Genomic DNA, 20,035 nt, shown 5'->3' on the forward strand with positions numbered 1-20,035 from the left:
CCTGCTCAGCCAATCTGCCTGTACATTGTTCAAGCCAGAAATGTGCTCCGCTTTGATGGATATCAAGTGTTTCTCCACCCAGCGACAGAGTAGCCTCGCCTCCTCCATCAGTGACCTGGAGTGTGTACTTCCTTGTCGGTTTACGTGAGCCTTGGCGGCTACGTTGTCAGTCAATAGAAGCATGTGATGGGCTGCAATCTGGGCCTTGAATTCTCTGAGAGCCAAGCATGCTGCCCTCAGTTCTAGCCAATTTATGCTCCGTTGTGACTCTGTCCTTGACCACGTCCCTTGGGCCACCAAATTTTGACAATAGGCACCCCAGCCGTCCAGACTGGCATCTGATGTGACCAACAGACAGTTCTGGTCCCTGAAAAAACACCCTCCTTCCATGTGACTGGATGCCCACCAGAAGAAGGATGTCAAGACCACCAATGGGACCTGGATTCTGGCCAGGGAATTGCCCCAGACCGACCTCTGAAATGGCAGGAGAAACCACTGCAGAGGTTGTGCATGGAGCCTTGCCCAAGGCACTACCTTTATGCAAGAAATCATCTTGCCTAATATGGTTGACAGTATGGCTAGTGACACTACTCTGATTGAGCGAATTAAGGTTATCATGCTCCTGATGCTCTCCAGTCTCTCTGGGGACAGGAAAACCTGACAGCTTACAGTATCGATTATCGTCCCCAAATGTAACAGGCGATTTGTCGGCATGAGATGGCTTTTCCCCACATTGATTGAGAAGCCATGGGCCTGCAGTCAGCGTACTGTGACCCCTAAGTCCACTTCCACTCGTTCGTGTGATGTCGATTGGACCAGAATGTCATCCAGGTAGGTTTGTATCTGGACAGGTCTGGCCCTGAGTGAAGCCCCCAGCGCTGCAAAGATCTTTGTAAACACTCTGGGCACTGATGCTAGACCAAATGTGAGTGCTCAGTACTGGAGATGTTTGATCTTGTAGCAAAATCTCAGGTACTGCCTGTAGTGTGGGGCAATCAGGATGTGTAAATACACTTCCATGAGGTCGATGGAGGTGAAGATGTCTCCCTTCCGGACATTGTCCAAGATTGATTGTAGAGAATGCATCTTGAACCTCCGATACCTCAGATATTTGTTCAGGCCCTTGAGGTTTAGAATCGGTCGGAAACTCCCCCCCCGTCTTTTGGATGATGAATAACATGGAATAATACCCGTGCCCCCGCTGTTCTATTGGAATGGGTTCCATTGTCTTTATGTCCAGTAAATTTGGATGGTTGTATCTATGAGCCATCTTTTGGCTGCATCCCGTGATGTAGGGCAATGGATGAAAAACCTTAGGGGGGGGGTACGAGGAATTCCATGGAGAGACTGGATGTTATGGTGTCCACGCATCTGTGGTGGTCTGCTCCCATTAGTCTGCAAAAAGACTTAGTCGGCCACCAATGGAAGCCCTGTCCTTTGAGTCAGCGGTGGCGGCAGAAGGAGTGCTTGCTCCCCCAGTGAAATGGCTGCTTATTTGGGGGACGCGACCTGTTCCTATCTGGGAACTGATACTGTCCTGGCTGATAGCCCTGTCCCTGTGCGAACCCCCTCCGAGACCTGCCAAAATTCGACCCCTCCATAGGGACAAAAATAAGGTCTTCGAAAGGGTGCAACTGCCCGGCAATCAAACCACCGTGATAAAGTAGGCAAAATCTTCCTCTTATCCCTAGCTTCTATCAATATTGGATCCAAGGACTCGCCAAATAACTTGGACCCTTTGAATGGAGCAGACACAAGTCTCCATTTTCGCCTGGAGTCTGCCTGCCATAACCTGAGCCAAAGCAGGCATCTGGCCGTAACAGCCGATGCAATGGCTTGGGGTCCAAACCTAGCTTAAATGAGAGTACCATCTGCCGTAAATTCTGCGGCCGCCACTACTTTATTAAAATCTTGATGTGTCCTTATATCTGTGACCAGCACCCTCTCTTGCATATGTTTTAGCCAAAGCAAAGATGCACTGTTAAGAAGGCGGCCATTGCCACCTTGATCAACCAGGCTGCCGCCTGGTGTGCTTTATGGAGTGCCAGCCTATGCATCTCTGGCTTCAACACCTCCTCAGCCTCCGCTAACGCTGTTGATGGGGATGCTAAATCAATCACCGGCTAATCAACCACCAGTACCTATAAAAGCTCCATGAGATCAGGAGCCGTGTTATAAAATTTTCTCTCGTATGAGTTCACGCTAGGATATGCCCCTGGTGATGACCACTGCTTGTGGATCATATCTAAAAATAATTGGGGTACCGGAATAACTTCTGCTTCAGTAGCAGCCTCAGAAAAGAGCAACTCCGCTGGATCCTGTGCCACTCCTGCTACTTCCAGACCCATAGTGGTCATTCCCAACCTTGTAGAGGTCTTTGCCTTAAATAGCAGGGCCTTGAATAAGTGAGGCTTGAACAGCTCCTTAAAGGTGGGCTGTTCCGGCATCAAGCCCTCCTCGTCCGAAAACGCCTGATGCAATAGGGACACCTCCATGGAAAAAGGAATCTCCGGTCTGAGAAGCTGAGTCCGAACTCAGCTGGGACACCGACCCTCCTTGGTTGGTAAACTGATGGTAAACTGATGGAATCTGTCCTGAATCGGCCCCACATACCTCACTGATGTTTGCTTGCCTATTGTGGTGCTTGCCGGCTTCAAAGCTGTGCTGCATCGCCTCCTAGATCCATTTCTGGACCTTAGAGGACATCTCCATCTCACCGCCCCTTGACGGACGTTCCACCGACACCGTCTGGATGAGAGAGGCCACAGGTGAAGGTCTCAGCCCCCTGCTCGACTCTCCTCCTAGGGGCAGTGGAAATAATGACCCTGATGGCCTGAGGCTAATAGATGGGCCTGGTTCTGCCAATAACCCAAGATCCGAATCAACTGGGTCAATCAACTGGGCAATGCCTGTACTGGCTCTAGGCCCGAAATCCTCTTGGGGACTAAGATTCTCAGTGGCCTTAACCCCTTTCTCCACTTGTTTTTCTAGTGCCTTTTGTAACCGCTGTTCCGCCCTCTCCTGGGCTTTGGAAGGCCTCCTGATGGATATGGCCTTGGCCTTCAGCTTAGCCGCAGCCTCCTTATTCCCACTCTTAGCCTTATGAGAACAGCGCTTGGAACTGCGCCTAGCTGTCCCATGGGAGTGAAAGCCCTCACCCCTCTCCATAGGGTCAGCAAATGAGGCATCCAAGTCCATGCAATAGATATAGTTTATTTATTTATTTATTATTAAATTTATAGACCGCCCTTCTCCCGAAGGACTCAGGGCGGTGTACAGCCAAAATAAAAAACATGAATATAAACATTAAAAAACAGTTTAAAAAGAAATATATAAATTTGGCCCCAAAGTTAAAAAAACAATAACAAAACATATTAAAAACATTTAAAAAGCATTAAGCCATTAAGTTATAATGAAACGGGCCTGCTCAAGTAGCACCCCAACCAGAAATCCTGCTAGAAGCTCAATATAGGTCATTGGCCTTGCGCAACTGCTGTGAATGCACTCTGCACCTGCAGTTCCTGCTGCTTGGTAATCTGTGTAGTAGCCTGCCAGCTGCCGCTATTGCAATCCAGCTTCAAGCGGGTGCGGCCCCAATCAACGCCAGGCCCGAGCCCAAGGTCTTCTGGGAAGCTGCTCTTCCAAATCACAGGCGGTATCAGGCCTCCAGTCCTTCACGCTCTGGGACAAAATGGCGCGCACTGTCAATTAGTGACTAGTCCTGCTGCGCCAAGTCCCCTGTGGCCGTTGCAATGTTGTTCACCTCGGAGGCCTATGGCAGGGTCGGACCCAGCGCCCTCCAAGGGCTGCGTTTGTAGCTGAGGATTGGAAACCAAGCCCTTTTACAAGCTGCATGTCAATCACCAGAAAAACTTCCTGTCAGGGAGCATAAAATGGCTGCCACCGCCATTAACCGCCAACCACTAAGACTGCCGCTTCGCACCCAATTTGACTGTAATGCTCTTGCATTGACGCCAGCCCAGCTCCGAAAGGGAAGAGAAATTGGGATTGATCACCCCTGCTGACTCTCACCGCCTCTCGCTACACCGTCTCAAGCGCTCAGCACGCCAAACTCATGCTAACGATATCCACAGCGGTTTCGGACGCTGGGCTTTTCTGCCCATTTTTACTCGCCTAATGGCGGCCGCAGTCTGCTCCGCTGAAGCATTCAACAGCTGTTATGCGGTGGTCAGCGACACGGCGAAATCTCAGCAAGCTTGAGCCTACAACTCCTCCACTGCTAGAAAAATCAGCAAGGCTTATCCGAAAAACACATCTAGCCCAGTGGTGTGTTTCAAAATTTTTACTACCGGTTCTGTGGACGTGGCTTGGTGGGCATGACATGGCTTGATTGGCGTGGCTTGGTGGGCGTGGCAGGGGAAGGATACTATATAATCTCCATTCCCACCCCACTTCAGGGGAAGGATACTATAAAATCTCCATTCCCACCCCACTTCAGGGGAAGGATACTGTAAAATCTCCATTTCCTCCCGATCAGCTGGGACTTGGGAGGCAGAGAATAGATGGGGGCGGCGCGAGTCAGAATTTTTACTATTCGTTCTCCAAACTACTCAAAATTTCCACTACCGGTTCTCCAGAATTGGTCAGAACTTCTGAAACCCACCTCTGCTCTAGCCTATTTCAACAGAGAACACTCTCAGCAAGTCTGAACAAGCTCGAGAATGAGTTGAAACTGGGAGAGGCAGCAGAAGGGGTGTCTCTCCCAGTTGTAAGCAGAGTTACAACCCAGTCTGTAAAGCTAGAAGACAGAGTGAATCCCATGCCTGGAGTCTCAGGTCCCCTATCAGGAAAAGATGGGCCATCTGGAAAAAGGAGGTTTATGCAGTTTGATGGGCTTTACTGTCTTGGAGGCACTCCCTAGAGGGGAGTATAGTGCCTTTTGGGGTCTGGACATCACAAAAACCTCAAGGGCCTAAAGACCCCCAGGAAACTGTCTCCCAAACAAGTTCGTTGGGCTCAATATTTCAGACACTTCAAATTTGGAATGAAATACATACTAGCAGGAAAAAACCTGTTAGCAGATGCCTTATCGAGGAAGCCTCAATTTGACAGCCGCTGGGAGGAAGTGGTCCACGCCATCATTCCCCCCTCAAAATCAGCCGCCCAAGTCACCACCAGGAGACAAGCAAGAGGATCACCCGACCCAGATCAGGATGGATTGACAGCTAAATGGAAAGCAGCGCTACCAACAGATCCTTGGCTCACCAACAATAAAGATGTCCTGACCATGAGGGAGGGACTAGCATGGAAAGGATCCAAATTGTATGTCCCAGCAAGCCTGCAACTCAAAGTACTCCAGTGCAGTCACGACTCCAAACTGGCCAGCCACTTTGGATTTCTAAAAATACTACACCTCGCTAGGAGACAATTCTGGTGGCCAAGGATGAAAGCAGAGGTAGACGACTATGTAAGAAGCTGTGCCACATGTGCAACAATGAAGCCAAGACCTGGAAAACCGCCGGGACTTCTTCAGCAAGTGGCAAGCCCCAGCAGACCATGGGAAGAAATTGCAATGGATTTTATAGTTGAGTTCCCAGAAAGTGGGGGAGCACAGTATTCTCCAGCTAGAGGGAAAAACGTCAGTCAGAATGGGAAATTCGCCCAGTCTAGCCAATGACCGAGTCCTTCCAAAGTTAAGGCACCGCCCCTTTAAGGCTGCCCCAGTTCTTCGTCTCGGTCTTCACCTAACTGGATGTGTCCTCATCTGAAGAACAGTCTTTCCCTCTCAGCAAACGGTATTTGGTTCAAAAAAAAAAAAAACGCAAGTATTCTCTAGCGGCAGGCTTCGCGCCTGTCAGCTGGTGGCGGGGAGCGATTTTTTGCCGAATTTCTTCTGCTGCGTTTAAACGGCCTTTGCCTAGCAGCTAATTACTGACAGTTGGGGCGGCGCACCAGTCCCTGTAGTCGCGTTTTCAGCCGGACGGCTAGCGACTGTTGAGTGCCTCGTCGGACTATTTATTCCTCAATCGGAGGCTATTGAGCTCTACAGAGCAACAAACGGAGGCTCGTCTGTAGCTTACTCGGCACCTATTTTACTGCGGAGCTAGTGCCTGGGGGAAAGCTCCATTTCTTCGCGCCCTTTGTTCTCCTTTCAAGTCAAGCCTCGGCTGCGTCTAAGCGCTTCCAAAATGGCGGACGCCATTCGAAGCAATCAGGGGCATTCCTCCTCCTCAGATTCCCGCTGGCGCCATCTTAGTGATCCCCTTGAGGGATCCTCAGCTGCCATTCCACCTCCAAGCAAAAAGTCCCGCTCAAAGCGAAATAATACTCAAACATCTGCTCCTGGGGCTTCTAGAGAGGAGCAAAGGAGGCAGTATAGTTTATTGAATAGCCCGAAGGCCTTTTCAAATAAAACAGAAAAGAAAAAGGGAAAAAGATAAAACAAAATACAAAATAGCAATAGTTACAAAAATAGCAATCTAAAAATATATGATAGATGACATTAAAATTTTACAATATCAAATTTCAATAGCTAAGTTGCCAAGACTAGATAACCCAAATAGGATAGCTCCTCTCTAACTGAGCTCATCTTCCTTACAATCGATAAAATCTTTTTTGATATAACTGGCTCGTATTGCCGTCATTCTTTTAAGGTATCGAGTGATCGCTCTTACCAGGGGAGGAGAGTCAGCCCTCAACAGAAATGCTAATTTTTGGCTTATATTCCAGTGGGGAAATTTATTTATAATTGGGGACAGATATTGTTTTCTTACTTCTTGATAGAGACTACATTCGAATATTATATGTGCCGTGTCCTCCACGACGTTTACCCCACATATGCATATTCTTTTGTCATATGGGATTTTCCGATAGCGGCCGAATCTAACGTTGGTATCTAGAAGTTCGAATCTAAACTTAACAAATAACTGTCTCTCCACTGATGGCATTTCTAAATGTAAATACTTTTCCAGAGTGAAAGTTGTTTTAACTGCTGTCAGCAGTTTAAGGGAATGATTAGTTGAAAGGGTTGCCATGTCCATTTGCCCATGTATATCTTTAATCCGTTGTTTAACTTGGTTCAGTGTGTCACACAACGGGAACCCTACGCCATATCGGTTCAATATTTCTGACAGCCGGGTTAGCCAGGAATACCTTTGAGGATTTGAAATCTGCTGTTCCTCTAGACATATTTTAGGGAGTCTGCTGGCATCCATCTGGGTCATTTTTAGCCAGTAGGCTACCGCCCTAGTGATTGTATAGGTGTACAGTGAGAAATGTCCCAATTCAGCTCTGACGGCTGCAGCTGAAGTGGAATTGTTTACCCCAAGCATCCTCCTTAACAAATTATTTTGAGTTCTCTCTAATATGGGGGCCTCTGTAAGACCCCAAATTTCAGCACCATAGAGCATGATCGGAACAAGTTTAGCCTGAAAGACTTTACGAAGAGGTAAAATGGAGGTTGGTTGGATTCGTTTACTTAATTTGGATACAAGGCTTGCTCCTGCTCTGACCTTTTGAGAAAGGTATTGATGGTGCGGAGTCCAACCTCCTGCACTGGAAAAAATAATTCCTAGATAAGTATATTGGGTAACTTGCTCAATTTTTGTGTCATTAATCTGCCAATTGTGCTTTTTATTCTTATTGCCAAAGACTAAAACTTTTGATTTAGCTACATTTATAGTCAAGTGGTTTGCAGTACAGTAACATGTGAGCTTGTCAAGAAGTCTCCTCATTCCTATTTGGGTTCTAGAAAACAACACTAAGTCATCGGCATACATTAATACGTTAATAAATCTAGAGCCTATTTGGGGGCTGTGCATCAGAAGATCATCCAGCTGCGCTGGGATATCATTTATATAAAGGTTAAAAAGAGTAGGGCCCAGCAGGCAGCCCTGCCTCACTCCTCTAGTTGTCGGTATGCTGTTTGTTGAGGCCCCATTTGCTGCATATCTGACTCTAATTGCCGTATTAGTATAGAGAATCCTGATCAACAAAATAAGTCTGGGGTCCATCCCCATAACTTGTAGTTTCCTCCACAAGTGGTTCCTATCTATAGAATCAAAAGCAGCAGTAAGGTCAATAAAGGCGGTATACAGCTTTTTCCCCTGGGTCTTGTATTTATTAATTAAGTGGGAAAGGACAAAACAATTGTCTATGGTAGACCTACCTGATCTAAAACCTGCCTGCTCATTTGCCAGAATTTCCTTATCCAAGCACCAGTCCTCTATTTTATTTAGGAGATGTTTCGTATACATTTTTGAAATTATATTAAGAAGACTGATGGGTCGGTAGTTGGATGGGGCAGCTCTGTCACCTTTCTTAAAAATTGGAAAAACTATAGCTAACCTCCATCCTTCAGGGATTATCCCTACTTTATCGATATAAGTAAACAGTGCTACCAGCGCCGGTACCCAAAAGTCAATGTTGGACCTAAAGAGTTCAGGAGGCAACAAGTCCTTTCCAGGGGCCTTCCCGGCCTTTAAGGATTAAATTATATGCTTAACTTCGGTAGGGGTAACTGGTGTCCATTCCGGACATTTCCTTAATTCTTGCTGGAGGATATCCAATTGCAAGACATTTGTTGTATTGTTACCATCAAATAAAGCAAGATAGTGCTTCTCCCATTTTACTGCTGATATATCAGTGTCCATAAATGGGGAACGTTGTTTTAATATACCGGCTATCTTATGCCAAAAGATCGTAGGGAATTGGGATTTCGCTGCCATGTCTACCTCTTTCCACATCCTGGTGTTATAGCTACTTTTCTTGTTTTTCAGTAGGGATTTGTATGCTCTCCTGAGTTGAACCATATTTGAATAATCACCATCCTGTCTGGATCGGTTAACTTTCTTAACTGCGGCTCTTAGAATTGACCTCAAGTTATGGCAATCATCATCAAACCACTTTCTAGAGATCCCATCTACTTTTCTATCGTTCTGGATCATTAAGTTCTTAAGAGTAGAAGTTAGCTCTGTATAAGCTGGCACTGGGGTGTTGTCTCCGGGCTTAGATTGGGAGATTTCCCTTGCTAGGTGTCTGGCTTCGTCTGAGCCCAAATAAGTGGTGACAGATTTGACATCAAGTCTGTGCCAATATAACCTTTTATAGTTATAAACCCGGGCATTTGCTAAGGTGTCAATTTCCTCTCTTGAATGAGGCCTAACTTCTGAAGAGAGTGAAACCAGAACCGTGATGGGAAAGTGGTCACTTTCCTCTCTAAATATAGCTCTTACTTCTGAAAAATGGTGTACTAAACTAGAGGAAGTGCAGATATAATCGATAGAGGTTGAGGTTTTGTTGGACGAGAAAGTATAGGGATATATATACCCATCACTCGAGCCACTAAGTACTTGCATATCATTCATAAACAGCAGGGAAATTAACCTCTGGGCATATTTATTGGTCCTCTTGTCCATTGAGGACCAAGTGAACTCATTATAAAAGTAACCAGTTGGTACCAGGCCTCGGTTAGCATAGCTCTTCATTGAGGGACCTAGTCTTGCATTAGTATCTCCAGCTAATATAATTTTTGCTTGGGGAAAGCGTCCCTTTAAGGTAGCTAATACTGAATCTAATTCATCCCACAAATCCCTTCCTAGAAGGTGGAATGAAAATGGAGCGATATATACATTAATTAAGATTAAGTCCATCCCCCTGGACGTACATCTAATAGGCAGAATATATTGGAATTGAGGATCTAAAGAAATTTCTTCACCCTTCCATCCCATATCCCTTTTGACCAACATGGTTGAGGGAACTCTCCCCAGATATCGTTGGGATTTCCCAGGAGATTTCACCTTCTGAACCCCAGAGGCTCTTCCAGTCTCTTCCAGATGCTAGATCATCTCCACCCCTGGTTTCAGTTCCTGCTCCTCCTCCTCCTCCTCCTCCTCCTCCGATGACTGATTCCTTGGAGGCTTTTATTGCTAGGGCTATCCGCCAAACTATTACTGACTGCCTAAACCAGGCCCCTGTTCCTCCATCTTCAGAAGCTCCGTTTCACGCCCATTCAGGAGTCCGGAGGGAGGCGGTACTGGACCATGGACAATCTGACCTACAGATCCCCCTAGACCAAGCTTCGGTCTCTGAGGGTGAGGAATTTCAAGATCAAGCCTGGTCAGATGATGAAGGCTTGGGGCCTGACCAACCTGCCTTTATTGGTTTGTTTAAACCGCACCTTTTTCGCTCCCTACTGTTTAAGGCCATTGCCGTCACTCGGTTGGGATCCCCTCCTTCCGTTGCCTCTACTTCAACAACATCTGATCCAGCGGCGGCCATGTTTGCAGAGCCCACCAGTGACCCAGAAACCATTCCGGCGCCTAAATTATTCACTGACGTGCTGCAACATCAGTGGACCTTACCGGGGGCTGGTCCTAGTCCCAATGGTTTGGACAAGCGACTGTAAAACTCCGCCTCTTCGCTGGCGGATATTTTGCAAGTACCATCTGTGGACCTTCCCATAGTGGCCCTAACTGATTCGTCTCATCCCACGGGACCTCCTGAAGACTCCCTGTGGCCTGAGAACAAAAGGGCAGAAAAGACCCTACAAAAAGGGCATCATACAAGCCTCTACTTCGGCATCATTTTTTAACAGAGCGGCCTTGCTTTGGATTAAACAACTACAGGCCAGGCTTCCTGTCTCAGATGCAAGATCTCATCAAGATCTGAATAAGATTGCTGCAGCTCTTGAATATTCGGCGGATGCCACGCTAAATTTGGCACGTTTCTCAGCCAGGATCCAACGTGACATCACGACATCTCTTATGGCTCAGAAACTGGCAGGCCGACATGCGTAGTAAATGGCAACTTGCTTCGGCCCCCTATTCCGGCGGGGCTCTCTTCGGATCCTCCTTAGAACCTCTACTCGTGGAAACCAGGGATCGACGAAAGATTCTACCTCCAGCTTCTCGTCGCTATGATGCTCGTTTCCCGTCTTCTCAATTTCAGTCCTCTGGTTCCTCCAACTTCCAACCTAGGGTTCAGCGGCCCTTTTTCTCCAGATCTCATCCGGATCCCCAGGTTAGACAAGGGTCCAGATTTACCCCTCGTAGGGCAAACCGGGGGGGGGGAGAGGGGGCCGTTGGTCTTGTAGGGCTAGATAAGGAAGTTTTTAGGTCACCTATTGGGGGTCGTCTCGCATTGTTTGGAGATCAGTGGACTTCCTCCATTTCAGATACATGGGTGCTTAACACCATCTCCCTGGGTTTAGCTTTGGAATTTTCATCACCTCCTCCATCCCGGTTCATGGCGTGCCCCGTTTCATGGGACCCTGGTAAGTCGAGGAGGGTTTCGGAGGCAATTAACCACCTTTTGCAAATTGCCGCCATTGAACCAGTCCCTGTGTCTCAACAAGGCCACGGGTTCTACTCCCATCTCTTTGTTGTACAGAAGGCCTCGGGTGGTTGGCGTCCTATTTTAGACTTGAAATCATTGAACCAGCACATCAAGTATCGCTGGTTCAAGATGCAGTCTCTGACGTCGATTCTCGAATCGATTTGCCCATGCGACTTCCTTTCCTCCATCGACCTAACGGAGGCTTATTTGCATGTACCTATATTACCTTCCCATCGCCAATTTCTCTGCTTTGCTTTCAGCGGGGAGCACTACCAGTATAGGGCCTTACCCTTCGGACGGTCTTCAGCCCCTAGGGTATTTACAAAGATTATGGCCTCCCTGATTGGCCATATTCGCTCCCACCCGATTCGGCTTCAATTTTATTTGGATGACATTTTGGTCATGTCCTCTTCCCTGCAATCGGCCCAGGGAGACTTATCCTTTGTCCTGACCTCCCTTCAAGCCCATGGGTTTTCAATAAATTGGACCAAGAGTCACCTGTCCCCTTCCACCAGCATTCTGCATTTGGGGGCGGTTATTGATACGGCTTCCTCTACGGTTCGCCTTTCCCCTGAACGCCAGTCCAACCTGCACTCTTTGGCTCGCAAATGCTTGTCCTCTGGTTCTGCTATGGTCTTACTGCTTTCCCGGCTATTGGGAATGATGGTGTCCACCTTCGGTATCACTCCTTGGTCGCGCCTGCATAGTAGAGAACTACAGTGGCTCTTGCTGCCTTTTCAACGTGCGCGGCTGGAGAGCTCTTCCCGTCGAATTCAACTTCCGGCCCAGGTTCTCCGTTCACTCCAATGGTGGACTTCATCTGCTCTGGCCCGAGGATCTTATTTCGGAGAACCTCCCCGGCTCCAGCTTACTACAGACGCGAGTCTATCCGGATGGGGGGCCCACCTTCTCCATCATATGGCCCAAGGTCGGTGGTCCCTCCAGGAATCTCATCTCAGCATCAATTTGTTGGAATTGAGAGCCATTCGACTCGCTTTACGGCAGTTCCAGGATGTGGTGAAAGGCAAACACATCCTAGTTCTGACAGATAACACTACAGCTAAAGCCCACGTGAATCGATTGGGGGGCACGAGATCTCGGGCTTTACTGGACGAGGCTATTCTGCTCGGCTGCTGGGCAGAGGAGCATCTTGCTTCCATTAGGGCAGATCACATTTCGGGATCTGAGAATGTTCAGGCTGACGCCCTCAGCCGTTCGCAAGTGGATCAAGGCGAGTGGTCAATTTCCCCTGCTCTCTTTCAGGACATCATCTCCAGATTTGGATGCCCAGTTCTGGATTTATTTGCTTCTCGTGCAAATCATCATCTCCCCCGTTATTTTTCCAGGTTCCTGGACCTTCAAGCGGAAGCCACGGACGCCCTCTGCAGCCCATGGCCCTCGGGGCTCCTTTACACCTTCCCTCCCTTGCCTGTAATTCCCAAAGTAATTCAGAAGTTACTAGAGGAGCGGGCTCAACTTCTCCTGGTGGCCCCTTTCTGGCCCGTGCGCCCTTGGTTCGCGGATTTGATGAACCTTTCTGTAGCTCCTCCTTGGCAGATCCCTGCCTCCAAGGTTCACTTGTTGCAAGGTCCGCTCCTCCACCCGAACCCGGCTTGGCTTCGCTTGACCGTCTGGCGGTTGAGAGGCTCCTCCTAACAGGGGCCAGGATTCCGCCGGAGGTCATTTCCATTATTCAAGCAGCCCGCCGTCCATCTACAGTTCGCATTTATGAGGCCACGTGGAGATCCTTTGTCTCTTGGTGTTCCTCAGTGCCGGTGTTGCCTACCTCAGCCTCGATTATACACGTGCTGTCCTTTCTCCAGGCTGGTCTTTCGAAGAGGACTACAGCCGAACACGTTACGTCGCCAAGTAGCCGCCATTGCCTACGTTCTGTCTTGCGGATCAAAGGATTCTATTTCCCATCATCCAATCATTACAAGTTTCCTTCGAGGAGCGACGAATTTACAACCTCCTACAGTACATCGTTTTCCTACATGGAACCTGAATAAGGTCCTTAAAGCTCTCATGACTTCTCCCTTCGAGCCTCTTCGCTCCGTTTCCCTACGATTCCTTTCTATGAAGGTTGCGTTCTTAGTAGCAATTACTTCCTCCCACAGGATTTCAGAACTAGCAGCTTTCTCTGTGCGGGCGGACTTATGCATATTCCATAACGACAGGGTAGTACTCTGGCTGGACCCTTCGTTTGTGTCCAAAGTAAATTCTCCCTTTCATAGGGCTCAGGAACTCGTCCTCCCGGACTTTTGTCCTCATCCTACTCATCGGCTGGAAAGGTCGTGGCATACGTTGGATGTCCGCCGGGCGTTAAAGATTTATATAACTCGAACGGCATCTCTTCAAAAGACGGAAGCCCTCTTTGTAGCGTTCCATCCTACTTCCATGGGTACCCGGGTTTCCAGTACTACTCTAGGTCGCTGGATTAGAGCCACTATTGCCTTGGTCTATCGTCAGTCTGACACTCCACTTCCTCAACCCATCACTGCGCATTCAACACGGAGCGCCTCTACATCGGCTGCCTGGGCCACTCAGGCTTCGCTTGAGGAAGTTTGTCGTGCGGCCACATGGACTACTATCAGTCCGTTCGTCAGACATTACAAAGTGGATTCCTTCGCATCCGCGGATGCGGCATTTGGCAGAAGGGTTCTACAGTCGGTCCATCTCGCTTGAAGGCTCCCGGACCCGTTTCTTCCCTCCCTGGTGACATCAGACTTTGGTATGTCCCCATTCTGACTGACGTTTTTCCCTCTAGCTGGAGACTGGACGTTGGTCTTACCTGATACGTCCGTTCTCAGCATGTGGAAAAACGTCAGTCAGCCCCACCCTTGGATACGCTCTGGTAACAGTTGGGGGGGTGATATTAACTGTCTATCGTTTCAGGAGGACACGTCTCTCGAGTCCATCGCTCTGCCTCGCCGAAGAACTGGGGCAGCCTTAAAGGGGCGGTGCCTTAACTTTGGAAGGACTCGGTCATTGGCTAGACTGGGCGAATTCCCCATTCTGACTGACGTTTTTCCACATGCTGAGAACGGACGTATCAGGTAAGACCAACGTCCAATTTGGACAGTTACTGATCTGTTTTTAAAGCAAACCCATTTCACTGCTTGCTCCGGTCTACTGTCCGCAAAGAAACTTGCAAAACTTTTCATCAAACACATCTACCGCCTGCATGGAATACCCCGCTGCATCATCTGACTGAGGAGTCTAGTTAACCGCAAAATTCTGGAGAGAATTCTTGAGGTCCATTGGATCTACACAAGGACTTAGTTTGGCTTTTCATCCGAGCACGAATGGAGCAGCAGAACATACGAACACAATGGTGGAGCAATATATGTTGCTATGTGGATTACCAACAAGATAACTGGGCAGATCTATTACCATTTGCAGAAGTGACTTACAACAATGCAGTGCACAGTAGCACTGGAGCGCCCTTTCCAGGTCACCAGCAGCATGGAGTTTATCCCCATGCCGGAGCTGCCCAGAGAGCCCCCTTCGTCTATGTCTGTAACAGAATGGATGGAGTCATTTAAAAAGGGGTAGGAAAATATGAAGAAAGCACTGTCAGAAGCCGCAGAGGAATATAAAAAACAGATAGACAAGCACCGTTCACGCCAACCCCCCTTCTGGGTGTGGGATAAGGTTTTTCTATCCACTGAATACATACGATTAAGGCTGACTAGCAAGAAATTGGGATCCAAGTTCCTAGGTCCTTTCCCAATAGTAAAAATAATTAACCCAGTGACAGTTCAGCTTAGCCTTCCTTGCATTCCAGGGAAAATACATCCTGTCTTTCATTGTTGCTTGCTGAAACCCTCACTTGGGTCCAACTTAAGACTTCAAGCCCAACCACCTTCTCCTCCTATAGTGGTACAAGGAGAAACCCATTATGAAGTCAAGAAAATATTAGATTCTAGGCTATATAGCGGTCAATTACAACTTAGTACACTGGAAAGGGTACCCTTTGTCTGGAGCTACCTGGGTCAAGTGTTGGAATATGAAAGCAGATAGGCTAGTCAAACAATTCCATGACAAGTACCTGGACAAGCCAAAGGGTCCCCCAGAGGGGGGGTTAGGAATATGATTAACCCCCTGTATTATTCTCTTTCCAGGACATATGTCTTTTCTGAGGGGGGGCAGCCTGTCAGACCTGGAAGCCATCTTTCTACCTTTGTGCCTTCAGGCTTCAGGCCTGCCACAAATTCTACTGTGGGAAATTGGGAGTGGGGATTGTATACAGTGAAGAAGATATGTAGTCAAAATAAAATTCTTTATAGAAAGTCAAGACCATTGTGCCCTGAGGCTGTGTTGAGAAGGATGAGAAGGTATCTTCTGTTCCAGACGATACCTGATTGAACGTGTGGTGGACATGTGGGTGAGGGGCAAGATCTTGAACTTTCTTTTGGGTGTGGAAAACCCAGAAGCTCTCAGATTCGGGTTTGTCCAGCTGTGCCAATATGATATCTCTAATAAGTTAACTTTGAGGAACTTCAAGCTTCGGAGTTTGATTTCATTGGGGGTGTTACTTGGAAGCCTGACAAACTGTTTACTGCCTTCAAAGATCTCAAATGTGGTTTTTAATTCCATAATAGAAACATTATTTGGAAGAAATTAGCCACATTAGACATGGAACCCAGACGCATACTCCTGATTAAGGCTCTCTATTCAAAACCTAATTGAAAGTGTATAGTGGTGTAAAACCCTACCCATCAAAAAGACTTATTTGTCAACTGTAGGTCCCTTTTATCTGTAGATATCTAAAATCCCTACTTGAAAGAACAATCCCCTGGGACCTGATTGTCCTATTTCCTCTTGGGCTCTAACATATGCATTATTATCAGAACTGTTAAGTTTATACACAATGCAATTCAGCTAAGAATCTATTATCGTGATGGCGATCCTATGGCACAGGTGGCACGCAGAGCCCTCCTTGCAGGCACGCCAGCCGTTGCCCCAGCCCAGCTACACCGCGCATGCACATGCGGCTCCTGCCAGCCAGGTTTCTGCCGCTCATGTGCGAGGGGGTGAGCCACATGTGCGCGGGACGAGGTGCATGCACAGGACGCTTACATTGCATTTTGGGGGTTTGCGCGTGCGCCCCTCATGCCCTGTTTTGGGCCTGGAAGGCCTCGTGCACCAACCTGGAAGCCATAACGGGGCATAGGGGCACAGCGCAAGGCCCCCTACACTCCACCATTTTGGGCCTGGAAAGCCTCCTGCACCAACCTGGTAACCAAAATGGGGTGTGGGGGGAATATGCGGTGGGCATGTGCGGGGAACACACACGCATGCACAGGGAACGCACGTGCATGCACGGGGGCAGGGCACATGCACGGGGGTGCTCGCATTGCATTTTGGGGGTTCAGGCATGCACATGTGGATTCACGCGCACGCTTTGGGCACTCAGCACCAAAAAGGTTAACCATCAATGATCTATTATATTAAATAGATTGGTGTACTGAGTAAAGGCAATGTGTTTATCTGAACATTGATGTTTGTATTAAGCACATATATTTTTTATTATTGAGTTTTCTTTTACCTATTTCATCTTGTAAATAGACCTTGTATTTTACCTTTATTTTATTTTATTGATATGGTCATAACACCAATCAATCAATGAACATACTAAACTCAGTGTTATATTGAATGTCTGGCCATAAAATTGAATAATATTGTTTGGGAGTAAATCATACCAAAATCTGTGTCCTAATCTGTGCTCTAAATTGAACACCATACAGGTAGAAAATATATAGTAAAATTATCAAATTTTGAAATGCCAAAGTTTGTATAACTATGCAGTACATATTAATGCAAGGAAAGGGTTTTTTTAAAAAAAACTGGCTATTTTTGTTTAAACATTTTTACAACTATTATTGCCGTATTCATTTTCCTAAGTGGGAGTTACTTTCTTTATATATATTACCATGGTATTATATTTAAAATGGCTGGAAAATATTTACATTATAAAACATGTTTTACACATGTTTTAAAATTAATTAGAATTCAAATTAAAATTATTTTTATTTTATTACTTGTTTAATGCAATGATTGTAAATAGAAAAAAATAGTTCAGCCAATGTTATTTTGGAAGCTTCACACAATTACCATCACACTGGAAAATGCCAGAACATTTTGCAACAGATTGCTCACACAACAAATATGGGGAGCAACATAAGTGTTGTTTCTTTGAATATTAAACAAGAGAAAACATATTGGAGAAAAATTACCTTTGTTGGTTGTTTAATAAAAACAGAACTATAGTTATCAGATTACTATCATCAAGTCCAAAGTGAAGACAAGTATGATAGAGCAGGGGTGTCAAAGTCAAGGTCCATGGGCCAAATCTGGCCCATGGGCTGCTTAAATCTGGCCTGTGGGGCCGACCTGGAAATAGCAAAGGACCAGCCTGTGGTGCTTCTGCCAGTAAAAACGGAGCTCAGCAGGGCCGCATGAGGCCCTCCTGGGCTCTCTTTTCAGCTGCGATGGCTTCCTTCAGCTCTCTGCCAGCGAAAATAGAGGTTGGGAGGGCAGTTTTCATTGGCAGAGGGCTGCAGGAAGATGTCCCCAGCCCCACCCAGGCCATCACAGGTGTCCCCGACACAAGTGACATTGAGCTGGCCACGCCTCCCTGGCCACACACACCCCACACCCCCAAGGTCAAACACAACCCTTATGTGGCCCTCAATGAAATTGAGTTTGACACCCCTGCTATTGAGGGTCCTGCAGTTTTTAAAAGTTAGTTACTGTTAGTCTTCAGTAATGTCTTATTATTGGATTTAATTATGCTTTGCAAACCTTTTTTTCATTTACAAAAAAATTAAACAGAGATCCAACATTTGGAAATACCTTTTTTAAAATCTGCATTTGCAGACATATTACAAATTGAAAAAATATAAGTTAGCATCACCACTATCAATAACACATTCCAGAATTCAACACACTCAGATACAAACATTTCAAGTCATTACTGATTGAAAACTTCTCCAAAAAATTTAAAATACTGTATCTTACATTTCACACAAAATTCAGCAGTTTCTTTAGAATCAGCAATGAAATTGAAGCAAATTTATATTCCACAAAATTCAAAATCAGCTCATCAACCATGATGCACAGCCAATACATGATGCATAGTGAAGCAAAAATCTTAATTCTGCTTAGTTCTTTTTTGTGAAAACAAATGCTCCAAAGCTAAATCTAATAAAGAGAAGATGTTTATTATGCAGGAAATTGGATTTTGAAGAAGTTTTGCTCCACACCCCAACTGAATATAGAAAACAGTACCTACACCGCTTTTCCAAATCCTCTGACAAGGGAACATCTATGTCTATCCTAAATACATTATTTCTAACAATGTTTGTGAAAGAAACATTATGGATAGTTTACAAAGAATTGGCGGTATGTTTGATATATTATGAAATAATCATGACTGTACTCTTCCATTTAATTGCAAAAACATTAAAAAGAAATGTATACGGGCGGCAAAATGTTCGCATTTTCCCGCATTTATTGCATCCGCTGATTCGTGCCCAGCTGCCCTATTTAGGATTACTCACTCCCTCCTTAATGTAGGGAGTGGGGGAGCCCTTGCAGGGTAGAGCTGAGGAGTTTGTGCAGTTTCTGTCGGATAAAGTCGCTCAGATTCGGATGGATCTGGACTTTGATTGGGCAATTCCGACCGAGATGACGGGGGCAGGTCTTAGTCCTATTGTGTAGGATGAGTTTGAGCTGGTGACTCCTGAGGAAGTGGACAAGGCTGTAGGAGCAATGAGTTCCTCCATTTGTTTGTTGGACCCTGCCCCTCCTAGCTGGTTTTGGCCAGCAGGGAGGTGACACGAGGCTGGCTCCAGGCTTTAGTTAATGCGTCCTTGAGGGAAGGGGCCTTCCCGCAACCATTAAAGGAAGTGATTGTAAGACCCCTCCTTAAGAAGCCTTCCCTGGATCCAGCAGAATTAAAGAACTTTCGTCCAGTCTCCAACCTACCCTTTGTGGGAAAGGTTGTAGAGAAAGTGGTGACACTTCAGCTCCTGCAGTCATTGGAGGAAACAGATTATCTAGACCCTTTTCAGTCTGGCTTCAGGCCTGGCTACCGCACGGAAACTGCTTTGGTCACGCTGATGGATGATCTCTGGCAAGCCCGAGATGGGGGTCATTCCTCCATCTTGGTGCTACTTGACCTCTCAGTGGCTTTCAATACCATTTACCATGGCATCCCTCTGGGACAACTAAGGGAGCTGGGAGTGGGAGGCACCGTGTTACGGTGGTTCTCCTCCTATCTCTCTGGTCTATCACAGTCGGTGTTGGTAGGAGGACAGAGGTCGACCCCTAGGCCCCTCGTTTGCAGGGTGCCTCAGGGCTCGGTCCTCTCTCCCCTTCTATTTAACATCTACATGAAGCCACTGAGTGAGATCATCCGACGACACGGGGTGAGATATCAACAATACGCGGATGGTACCCAGCTGTATATCTCTACCCCGCATCAATTCAGTGATGCGGTGGATGTGATGTGCCGGTGCCTGGAGGCTGTGAGGGTCTGGATGGGAGTCAACAGGCTCAGATTTAACCCAGACAAGACCGAGTGGCTGTGGGTATTGCCTCCTAAAGACTATGTTGATTGTCCATCCTTGGTTCTGGGGGGGGGGGAGAAATTGTCCTCCTCAGAACGGGCTCGCAATTTGAGTGTCCTCCCAGACTCACAGCTAAGATTAGAGCAACATCTGACAGCTGTGGC

The 20,035-nt window shown here is 47.0% G+C and overlaps 1 protein-coding gene, 1 long non-coding RNA gene and 1 pseudogene across 13 annotated transcripts in view; 1 reads left to right on the top strand and 2 right to left on the bottom strand.

Annotated features, from left to right (window-relative positions):
* Positions 1 to 20,035, top strand: part of LOC117672649 (uncharacterized) — an 85,846-nt gene that overhangs the window by 63,165 nt on the left and 2,646 nt on the right. The window lies entirely within an intron of this gene.
* ANKRD12 (ankyrin repeat domain 12) overlaps positions 1 to 20,035 on the bottom strand; it is a 91,886-nt gene that overhangs the window by 59,852 nt on the left and 11,999 nt on the right. The gene's annotated exons all lie outside the window — the stretch shown is intronic.
* LOC148114886 (lamina-associated polypeptide 2-like) lies at positions 1,442 to 2,495 on the bottom strand (annotated as a pseudogene).

This window comes from Pantherophis guttatus, chromosome 3 (genome assembly GCF_059756535.1).
Source record: "Pantherophis guttatus breed Tessera chromosome 3, ASM5975653v1, whole genome shotgun sequence".
Classification (NCBI taxonomy): Eukaryota; Metazoa; Chordata; class Lepidosauria; order Squamata; family Colubridae; genus Pantherophis; species Pantherophis guttatus.